This window comes from Galeopterus variegatus, unplaced genomic scaffold (assembly GCF_000696425.1).
Source record: "Galeopterus variegatus unplaced genomic scaffold, G_variegatus-3.0.2 Scaffold7067, whole genome shotgun sequence".
In the NCBI taxonomy this organism is placed as follows: Eukaryota; Metazoa; Chordata; class Mammalia; order Dermoptera; family Cynocephalidae; genus Galeopterus; species Galeopterus variegatus.
In genome coordinates, this window is record NW_007733178.1 from 75,045 (window position 1) to 86,907 (window position 11,863).

An 11,863-nucleotide genomic window follows, 5' to 3' on the forward strand; every position below is an offset into this window, starting at 1 on the left:
ATTGTAAACAGTTTGGGAGTTTTAAATTGTAGTTTTAAATTGTAGAAGCAATTTTAATACTATAGAAGAAGAAGAGATATTGAAGGAGGACTAAAATTCTCTCCCTGCTCACTCCAATTCCTGGCTGGTCAGTTAGTAAGAATGCATGGCTTTCCAGGGGTGGACATTAATGAGCCAGGCCAATGTTCCAGTAGTGTGGGGTCAACTCAGAGGGTATAAGAACAAACAGACATATCTGAACCTCCAAATCTCAAGTCCACTCAAGAACTTTGTCATAGACAAGGTGGAAAAGCTGTTGACCAGCAGCTGGAAAACCAGCACTTTATATTCTAGCTCAGTGGTTCTCGGTGTTGGCTACACTTTGGAATCATCTGGGGAGCTTTAGCTTCACTGAAGCTTGGATCCCACCCCAGGATTCTGATTTAATTGACTTGGGGTACAGCCTGGACTCTGGGATTTTTATATGCTCCCCAGGGATTTTGATGTACAGCCAAGGTCGAAAACCCCCACTGTAGCTGAAGAACACTATGGTTAATAAATCATTATTACCAGCACTGTTAGGAGCAGCTCTTAGTTTTCTTTTTGTCCTGAAAGACACAGGAGAGAAGTTACTAAACAGTGACCGAATCACAGCTCAGAAGGCTGAAAAATAGACAAAGTATAGGGAGAAGTATTGAACATTTATTTTAAATTGCTACTAGTAGGCCATTCCTCAAAACATTAAGCTAAGACCACAAGAATGTGTGCAAGCAGAACACCAGTTTGGGCTTTTCTGTAGTCTGTTAGAGCAGGTGGTGTGTAGAATATAGCAGAATTATCAGTTGCTCTGTGAGGGAAGGATAGTGAAATATGCACAGAGAGTGTACTAAAACATAGATGATGGCAGTGAATTTAATACCCGAAACTTTTCAGAAGAATGTGGAGAAAGGAAGGATATAAAAATTGTTTATTGATGTAAGAAATTCATATTCCTGGTATATTTGTTTGCCAGAATATAATTCCATTTGAACATGTTGTAACTGACCCTGAAAGGGTCACACTATTCTTGTGGCTGCAGTACAGGGACATCGCATCAATGAGATGGGGGAGTTTCATAGCACAGCATTGTGAAAAATAAGCATATTTTTAAGGAGCAAATCCATATCACCATAAGTCCCTTTTGCTGTCAATAAATTAGAATGGCTATAATGTACAGAGAACAAGTAAAATGCTAGGAACTTAGTGCAGTTTGTACTATGTCAGCATTAGCTAGAGGTTTTGGTGTTTACTTTAGGTTAGGTCAACCTAGCAGACCCTGTCTCAAAATCTCACACATTCACACAGAATCTGGCCACAATAAAGTTGAGACCCAAACAGAAACACAACGTTTTTTATCTCCTGGTTGTGTTTGTCAGCAGTGCTTTTTCTAAGGCAAAAAGTCTTGGATCATCATGCTGTTGTTCCTCTTTAGGGTGTATTTAATCCAAGAAAAATGTACTTCTGGGTTATAGAATGCTAAGGTTGAATTTTAAAGCCACTGGGAAAATAAATGGAGCAATCAAATGCCTCGTGTAATAAATACTAATGGGTGGATCCGTTCTAGGGTACCATCAACAATCTGTGCTTCAAACCAGATGTTTCATTCTGTCTGAAATGCTAAGCTGTGTCTTAAAGAGATGACTGACACTGGTATTTTAGGAATTTTGAACAAGAAAGTTCCCTGTATTTTCTCTTCTTCTTAAAAGCTACATGACCTTGAGCAAATTACTCAACTTTTCTGAAACTCAGTTTTCTTCTCTGTAAAACCTCTCCTACCCATTTGCTTTTACATGATTTCAGGGCCTAATGTAATTATTTCATGTGGAAAATTAAAGTGGTTTTTATAGTTATTATTTAACAAGTTGACAGTGGCATACTCTGATAATCTGCATCTTCACATAGTATTGTATTAGTATGGATTGGATTGTGTCTCCCAAAGTCCATGTGTTAGAAATTAAACCCCCACTATAATAGTGTTAAGAGAGTGGGAAATCCTATTATGGTAATTGAAATGCAGGGCCTTGAAGAGGTGATTATATTGTGAAGACCATGCCCTAGTAAATGAATTAATAAGTTGATGGTTTAATGGTGGTAATGGGCTTGGTTCCGAGGGCTTTAAAAGGACGAGAGAGGAGTTAGCTCTCTCTCTGCGGCTGTGATCTGCCATGTGACACCCTGGTTTGCTGTGAAGAGTCACTACTCACTAACGAGGCTTTTACCGGATGTGTTCCCTGGACTTTGGACTTCCCAGCCTCCAAAACTGTAAGCAATAAATATAGTTTCTTTACAAATTACCCACTTTCAGGTATTTATGTTATGAACAACAGAAATGGACTGATACATGTGCATTAGTGAAATGGTAACATTTTGGGAGATAATGTCTATGTTCTCAACTGGAGGGCTTAGAGATTAAAAAGAAATTCTATATTTAATGTCTCATTATTTATCTTGATATAACCTGTGAAGAATACTGGTTCCTCAGTTATAAGGATGACATAAGCAGCTCATAATTATGATGTAATAATTGATACCCACACACATATTTAAATACATATTTATTGGACGACCACTGTGTAGCAGACATTGTTAGGCATTTTTATCTGTGTTGTGTTAGTTCCAAAAGCAGGCTTCACATCTAATTCATTAAACTCTTTACTGCTCTCTTCACTAACTAACTCTCTGTTTCATCATATTTGGCATTTTATTTTTTATATATTTATTTTTTATGTCAATTGATTTTCTTTTTTTGAAACAATTTTTATTGTAACAAAATTGATTGTACATATCTGTGGGGCACAGAGTTGAATATCAATACCTGTGTGCAATATGTGATGCTCAAATCAGAATAATTACTATATTCAACACTATACAATGTAATCACTTCATACTGGGCGTTTTAAAGGAGATATTATCCAGCAAGGAAGTGAGGTATGTGGATTAAAGATATTATGTGCATAGAAAAATGGCAAAATGTTTCTTAACTCCACATAGCAATACATTCTTTTAAATTTCTTTCAGTTGACCTTTTAGAATTTTCAGGTTCAGAAAATCATATACATCAGAAGCTGATATTAATGGTAAGCAAAGGGTTTGTATTAGTTTCCTGGGGCTGCCACAGCAAAGTACCACAAAATGGATAGCTTAAAACAACAGAAATCTATTCTCTCACAGTTCTGGAGTCTAGAATTGCAAAATCAAATTGTTGGCAGGATTGGTTTCTCCTGGGGGCTCTGAGGGAGAATCTGTTCCATGCTTCTCTCTTAGCTTCTGGCATTTGCCAGAAATCCTTTGGCATTCCTTGGCTTTACCTGCATCACTGCAATCTCTCCCTTTGCCATCATATGCCCTTCTTCCCTGTGTTCCTGTGTGTCTAAATCTCTCTCCTTGTAAGAATACAGATCATTGGATTTAGGTTCCTCCCTAATCTAGTCTGACTTCATCTTAACTTGATTATATCTGCAAAGTCTCTATTTCCAAATAATGTCACATTCACAGGTACCAAGGTGTACTAGTCCATTTCTGTTGCTTATAGCAAAATACTTGAAACTAGGTGATTTATAAAGAAAATGAAGTTTATTGCTTACAGTTTCTGAGGCTGGGAAGTCCAAAGTCCAAGGAACACATCTGGTGAGAGCCATGGCAGAGTATCACATTGTGAAAACGGTGGAGCGGAGAGACGAATCTCCTCTTCACTCTACAAGCCCTTCAAACCATGCCCCTGACCACCATTATTAATCTATTCACTAGTCATGGTCCTAGAGTCTAATCACCTCTTCAAGGCCCCCCCTTTCAATTACCATAATAGGATTTCCCACCCTCAACAGTTACAGTGGGGATTAAGCTTCAGTAAGGATGGGGTGCATCCAGTCTACAGTGCAGGGTTAGGTCTCTGAGTGGAAAAAAACGAATTGTTTTTCTTCTGTTCTCACAGCACAACAGTCAATACAGAAGACTTCTGTGACCAAACATGTGGAGGGTTTTCCCCGCATACCAAGCAAACAAGCAATTCTTCAGCAGACACCAACTGGATGTTCTCTAATTCAATTCAATTCCAACACAGTCTACCTGGGTATAGCATCAGATCACACAGGCTGAGGACTCAGTCCCGTAAGACAAAGCCCCATGTTAGACGCCTATCACAAGCCCCAGGTTGTTTTACCTGTGCTTCCGACTGACTGGCTCTAAATAGGGTTCTCCACAACCCCCAACTTGGGTTCCATTAATTTGCTAGAATGGCCCACAGAACTCAGTGAAACACATTTACCAGTTTATGATAAAGGATATTACAAGGGATACAGATGAAGAGATGCACAGGGCAAGTCATGTGGGGAGGGACAAGGAGCTTCTTTGCCCTCTGGGTGCACCTCGCTCCAGGAACTTCCAGTGTTCATCTATGAAGAATTCTCCTATCCTAGTCCTTTGGGGCTTTTATAGAGGCTTCATTACATAGGCATGATTGATTACAGCATTGGTCATTGGTGATCAGCTTAAATTTAGCCCCTCTCCCTTCCCCAAAGGTTGGGGAGTGGGGCTGAAAGTCCTAACCCTCTAATGCTGCCTTGGTCTTTCCAGTGACCAGCATCCAGGCCGAAGTTACCTCGGGGCTGCTCGCTATCAGTCAAGTTATTAGCATACAAAAAGACACTCAACAGTTTGAAGGGTTCAAGGATTTTAGAAGTTGTATGCTGGCAGACAGAGACAAAGATATTTCACAGTATCACAGTCTTTAATGTGTCTTTGGGGAGGCACAGTTCAACCCACAGAGGATTTTCAAAGATTTTTTGCTTAAATATATGGGTATAAATTGTACACACATTACCCCGTTACTCCTAAATATTTCACTGTGCATTTCCTAAAAATCAGGACACTCTCTACATAACCACAGCATACTCCATAAACATCAAGAAATTAACATTGATACATATTGCCATCTAAACAACAGACTCCACTCAAAATTTACCAACTGTCCCAATAAATCTTTCATAGTAAAACAAACAAAAATCAAATTTCTTCCCTTTTCCTTTTTTTCTTCATGACTCAGGATCCAATCTAAGACTATTTAGCTGTGTCTCTTTGGTCTCTTTCAAGCTGGGACCATTCTCCAGTTTTTTCTTGTCTCTAATAACCTTGATGTTTTTTTGAAGAGTACAGGCCAGTAAGTTTGCAGAATGTCCTTTAATTTGGGCTTGTCTGATGTTTCCTCGAGATTCAAATAAAGCTATGCATTTTGGCAGGAATACCACGGAAGAGATTCTCAGTGCCTCATAATGGGAAATGTAAGATGCCAGTTTGTCCCATTACTGGCTGTGCTGACTATTATCACTAGGTTAAGATGCTACATGCTGGGTTTCTCCACTGTGTGGTTATTGAATAATTAAAAAGCAGTTGATATGCAATTTGTGGGGAGATACTTTGAGGCTGTGTAAATACCCTGTTCCTCATCAAACTTTTACCCACTGGTTTTAGCATCCATTGATGTTTTCTGCCTGAATCATTTATGATTTGTGAAATAGTAATTTCTAACTCCATCTTTCCTTCTACAGTTATTAGCTGGCATTCTGCTAGAAGGAAGAGCTTTCTCTTTTCCCTCTTGTATTCATTTACACAAACAAGAACTCATGGATATTTATTTTATTCAGTGGGTTAAAATCCATTACTATCATGATTTATTTTGTCACGTTTGGCTAGTGAGAGAGCCCCTTCATGCTGGCCCCTGTATCCTTTTGATATGTCTCTATCATTCTTTGAGCACTTTCTTACTTTCTGGTACAAGATGTTCTAGACTTGTATTTTCTCTGCCTCAGCCATGAAATTGATCAATTCTCCAAGAAGCCATGTTTCCTTTTAGCAGAGAAGGGGATTTAGAAACCAAGATCTGGGTGCAAGATGTACACATTTTTACTGGAGTATTATTGTTTTTAGGCCCTTTTAGAAGACATGTATAAGAAATATGTGTATGTATACACACACATACATGTATTCATACCTATGTCTCTATTTCTATATCTGTCTATCCACAGATATTTATTGATCCATTAATAGATAAATAGATAGTGTGATAGAATTCTAGAGGTGGCTCTCTATGATTTTTGTCTCCTGGTTATTCAATCAAACATTAATGTAGGTACTGCTATGAAGGTATTTTGCAAATGTAATTAAAGTCCTAAATTATTTGACCTTAAGATAAGATTATTCAGGTAACCCTGGCCTACTCAGGTAACACTTTAAAAGCAGAGTTTTCTCCAGCTGGGAGCAGAAGGGAAGTCAGATGTGAAGCTCGTGAAGATTTGACATGCTGTTGCTGGCTTGAAGGTGAGAGGGCAATGTGATAAAGAACACAGGTGGCCTCAAGGAGCTGAAGATGGCCCCAGCTGACAGCCAGAAAGAACACAGACCTCAGTCCTACAAATACAAAGAACTAGATTCTGCCAACTACCAGAATGAACTTGGAAGCAGATTCTTTTCCAGAGACTCCAGATGAAAGCCCAGCCTGACTGACACCTTGACTTTGGCCTCATGATACCCTGAACCTAGAACCCTACTCATCTCTTGGATTTCTGACCTACAACTTGAGCTAATAAATTGGTGTTGGGCTACGCCCGGGCCGCCAGCCATTTTGGGAAAGTACCTCAGCCATTTTAAACTTGCTTCGGGCTGATTCTGGGAAACCGAAACCTAAGCGGAGAACTCAAAACTTAAAAGAACTAACTTCCGGGGTACGGTGACTCTGCACTTTTTTCCCGCCTGCCCTGTCCTCACCCCTCCTCCCGGGTAGCAGTGTGTCAACTCCCTATTGGATAAGAGCTCCCCCGCCCCTGGTACCTTATAAAAACCCCTGCTTGCTGTAATAAACAGAGTTCCGGCTTTGACCGCTCTCCTGGCTCGGTGTTCTTTCTTTGTCCCCGGGGCCGAAGCGCAGAGGGGATCGGGCCTGCGACACTCATCATCCCGCTCAGCCCCACAAGAGGTTACCGCCGGCTGGTCCGGGGTCCCTTCCCACCCTGTGTTGTTGGTCCCCGGTGGCGAGGAACCAACAAATTGGCATTACTTCAAACTACTAAGTTTCTGGTAACTTGTTACAGCAGCAATAAAAAACAAATACAGACATTTATACAAATATAAAACTATAGGGCTGGCCAGTTAGCTCAGTTGATTAGAGCATAGCTTTATAACACCAAGGTCATGGGTTCAGATCCCTATACCACCCAGCAGCCATAAATAAATAAATAGATAGATAGATAGATTTATTTAAAACTATGAGTTTATAAGAATTCTAATCCAATGCCATGGGGTTTTTCTAGTCTTTCTTTTTTTGTATCTATGCCTCCAACATTTAATAACCTGATTTCCATTAGTTTCAAAATATTTACTTATTTGCTCAGTCCCCTCATGAACAACCAACCTCTTCACCATGTGGATAATTTCAGCCTTTGCCCCACAGCACACAGTGATTGCACTGGTTGAGTTTCCCCCACCTTGACCCCATCAAAGACAATAAACTTCACTGGTTGAGATAACTCCCAAACCCAGACCTCACTATCCAAGTAGCCCATCCAGCCAAGTTACTCCTGGCCTATTGTTGGAATGAACAGGACTGGAGGCATGTTGGGACTTAAAACTACATGGGCTCTAAAAGATTTTTTTTTTTTTTTTAAGATGACTGGTAAGGGGATCTTAACCCTTGACTTGGTGTTGTCAGCACCACGCTCAGCCAGTGAGCTAACCGGCCATCCCTATATGGGATCCGAACCCAGGGCCTTGGTGTTATCAGCACCACACTCTCCCGAGTGAGCCACAGGCCGGCCCTCTAAAAGATTTTTAAAAGACTCAGTTTTTTTCTCGGCATGCATTTCTCTGAATGTCCTCTTTTTTTCCCATGGTTATTTGGCATTTTGACCCTTGGTTTGGGGGCAAGATGACATTATTTATATGAAGGTAAAGTAGTTTTCCAGCCAGCCCGAAGCTACAGACTTGCACATACTACCCAGACCCTGAGATAACAGCAAAGATGGGAGCAGAAACCAGATGGAGTCTTGGTGAGACTTAGAACCTGAGAACTTGCATGAAGTTCTTGCTGCTCACGTGACCCTCCCTCCTGCTTTTCATTTCCCACATTCCATTCCCTCAACCCCTTCTTTAAAAACCCCTCAGTAAACCTGAGTCTTTGAGAGGGCTTTAGCCTGCCCATTCTCCTTCAGGTTTACTGGAGAGATGGGTTGAACTAACATCTCTCTTCAGGTCACTGGTATTCCTGAATAAAAGTTGACTTCCATTTTCACCAATATTTGACTTTTGAGTGGTTTGCTTTTGTCTGGGGGCAGGCAGACCTACCTGTGAGTTTGGTATCAATTTTGGGGAACCTCAGCCAGGAGTTAAGTGTGCCCTGTAACACTATGGCCCCTGGAAAATTTATGTTTAAGTACTTTTTTTAGCATCATTTCAGAGACTAATTTTTCCACTTCCTACTCAAACTGCCATCATTATAAAGCAGCACTTTACTGAGTACCATGGTACCCACATTGTGTTATATGTCTTGAAGTAATTCTAAATAAGGCATATGGTGCCTACTTTGGGGCCACCATTTTTCTTTTTCTTTTTTGGCTGCTGGCTGGTATGGGGGTCCGAACCCTTAGATCTTGATGTTACAAGGCTGCACTCTAACCAACTGAGCTAACTGGCCAGGCCTTGGGCCACCATTTTTTGACGTAGTGATAAGGAAGAATTACAACCCTAAATTGATAGCCAAACTTTTACTGTGCCTGACACTCTCCTTCAAAAGCTGATAGCCTACCTCATCTAGCTTTGAGATTTTTTTCCCCCTTACAAACAGCCTATGATATTCTAATATAAGAAATATATATTTGGTCTTCATCACGGGTTCCTGGCACAGAGCTCCTAAAACCCTTGGAATTTCCTGAGTAATCCGGGTGAGAGGAACGTCTTTGTTATTCTTAATAAGCTCCTTTCAACCACACCTGAGTTTATGCTAATAAGACTCCAAGAGGATGCTGGTTGATTGCCAGAGGAATCACCCATGTGATTAGAGGGTTGGCAACGTGAGAGGAACGTCTTTGTTATTCTTAATAAGCTCCTTTCAACCACACCTGAGTTTATGCTAATTAGACTCCAAGAGGATGCTGGTTGATTGCCAGAGGAATCACCCATGTGATTAGAGGGTTGGCACTTTCAACCCCACCCACCGACCTTCAGGGATGGAGGAGGAGCTGGAGATTGAGGTCAGTCACCAGTGGCCAATGATTTAATCATGCTATGTAGCGGAACCTCCTAATAAGTTCTTTTTAATTAAAAAAACGAGTTTTAAAAATTTTGTCAAAGGTCAAAATTACAAGAACTTTAAAGATCTCAATAAAGAATTGGCTTTATTGAGATTCTAGAATCAGGCAACACTGCGTTCCAGAAGATAAGATAAACATTCCAGTGAGCTGACCAAAAGAGGTTGGCTTTATAGACAGAAAAAGGCATGGGCTGGCCGGTTAACTCAGTTGATTAGAGTGTGGTTTTATAACACTACCATCAGGGGTTCACAACCCTGTACTGGCCAGCCACCAAAAAAAAAAAGAGAGAGAGAGAGAGAAAGGCATGGAGAAAGCAGAAACAAAGAACAAAAAGCAGACTGGACATTCCAGTTACCTCCCTTGTAAGGTGGGAACAAGGAGACAGAACAATAGAAAAACAACTGATTGGTCAACACCAGGTTACTTCGTGTTATTCTTTTGTGTAAGGGTTAGAGCAGAGGGAACTTCATTACCTTGCCTACTGAAGATTTAAATGGGCCTGTTTGGAAAATTGGCTTTTATCTTTCCTGATTTCTTGGAAGGTCAGACAACAACTTACTTTGGGGTAAGTGTTGTGAAACTCTAGCAAGGGTGACTCTATTTTGATTTTCAGTTGGGTCTCTTGGGACCCAGTGCAGGAGCTTAGTCCAAAACCATGGCTTCCTGTAATTTTTATTTAACAAATAAAACCCCTAAACAATAGGGTTTTGAGAGCTTCTGGGTTGGTTAACACATCAAGGATGGAAGGGTGTTGTGCCTGGAGAGGGCATGGAAGCTCTGTTTACCCCCGACCCCATACCTTGTCCTATCTATTCCTCTCTTCCACTGGCTGTTTCTGAGTTTGTCCTTTAGAAAGTAAAATGTTTCACTGGATTCTGTGAACCATTATAGCACATTATTGTACCTGAGGAGGGAGTCATGGGAACCCCAGTTTATAGCCAGTTGGTCAGAAGTACAGGTGGAAACCTGAGCCTTGCAATTGGCATCTGAAATGGGGACAGTGTTGTGGGACTTAACCTGTGGGGTCTTTGCTAACTCCAGGGTAGTTAGTGTAAGAATTGAATTGTAGAATGCCCACTTGGTGTTCAGAGAGTTGGAGAATTGGTTGGTATGAGAAAAACAGCCACACATTTAGTGTCACAAGTGTTGTTTGTGTAGAGAGAAACAATTTTTCTTTTTATAGCCCATTTGTTTATTAGGAACATGCCTTCCACACACTTCTCCTTTTAGGACAGAGAGAGAATAGGGAAGGGCTGGACTTGGGAAGATGTAAAACATAATAAATTTTAATTATAATAACAGGTAATACACAGAACTTGTTTTGCTATGTAGTAGAAAAAGACCACCTCTCTCAACTATAAATTTGGCTGAGAGACAAGGACAAAATAATTATATATTTACCTCCGTCTTTCAATAGAGACAGAAAGAGCTTTCCATTTCGAATCTGTTTTGTTTTGTACCACATGTGGGTTAATTAGATAAAACCATGTCATGTGCCAGATTCAATCAGCCTGAAAATAATCAGAAAACCGGATTTGGCACTGTTTATGCTGTTTTGGCTTAGATAGACAAAAGCACAAAATGTAAATTGGCTCAAGAAAACAACATATGTGTGCTGGTGCCAGCTTTTCTTTCATGGGATTATCTCAAGCTGGCACCTGAGTGGCAGAGCTGCTCTGGGTGACCATTAGACAAATCCACACGACGTAGATACCCATTTTCCTCGATTAGACACTGGACACCTCCATGAAGGGTACTTATTTTACTGCCTTTGATACAGGCCAAAACTAGCTTGCCAACTATTGGCTGTCAGTCAATTGAAAATACATGTTGAAGTTAAAAAATGAACACACGTTTTTGTTTGGCTTATCCCCTTGTGACTTTCTTTAGGCTCATTTTTTGTTTTTTAATTGCCTCTATGATTAGAAATAAAGCCCTGAAACCACTCCTTAGCTGTATTTCCTTGTAGAAGGTAGTTCAATGTAATTTTTTGTTGTTGTTTTGTTTTGTTTTTGGTGGCGGGCTGGTATGTGGATAGAAACCCTTGATCTTGGTGTTAAAGCATCACGCTCTACTGAAACAATGAAATATTATCAAAGGGAAGAATACAGAGCATTTCAGTCTTCCTATTTTTAGGTGGTATTTATAGGGTTCTAAGGGATACATATTTTAGAAAATATCCAAGTAACCACAGAACGAGATAGTCATTTAAAAAACCTAACCATTTGACTGATGATAACATCCAAACAAGCCAGTTCTCCTTTCTCTTTTTGCTGTAAAAATTGACATCAATACACGGGGATATAGGATTACATATTGTTCTCTCTCTCTCTCCACACACACACACACACACACACACACACACACACACACACACACACGGGGATATAGGATTACATATTGTTCTCTCTCTCTACACACACACACACACACACACACACACACACACACACACATATATTTGGCAGCTGGCGGGTGCAGGGATCTGAAACATGACCTTGGTGTTATAAGGTTGAGCTCTAACCAACTAGAGCTAGCCAGCCAGCCCA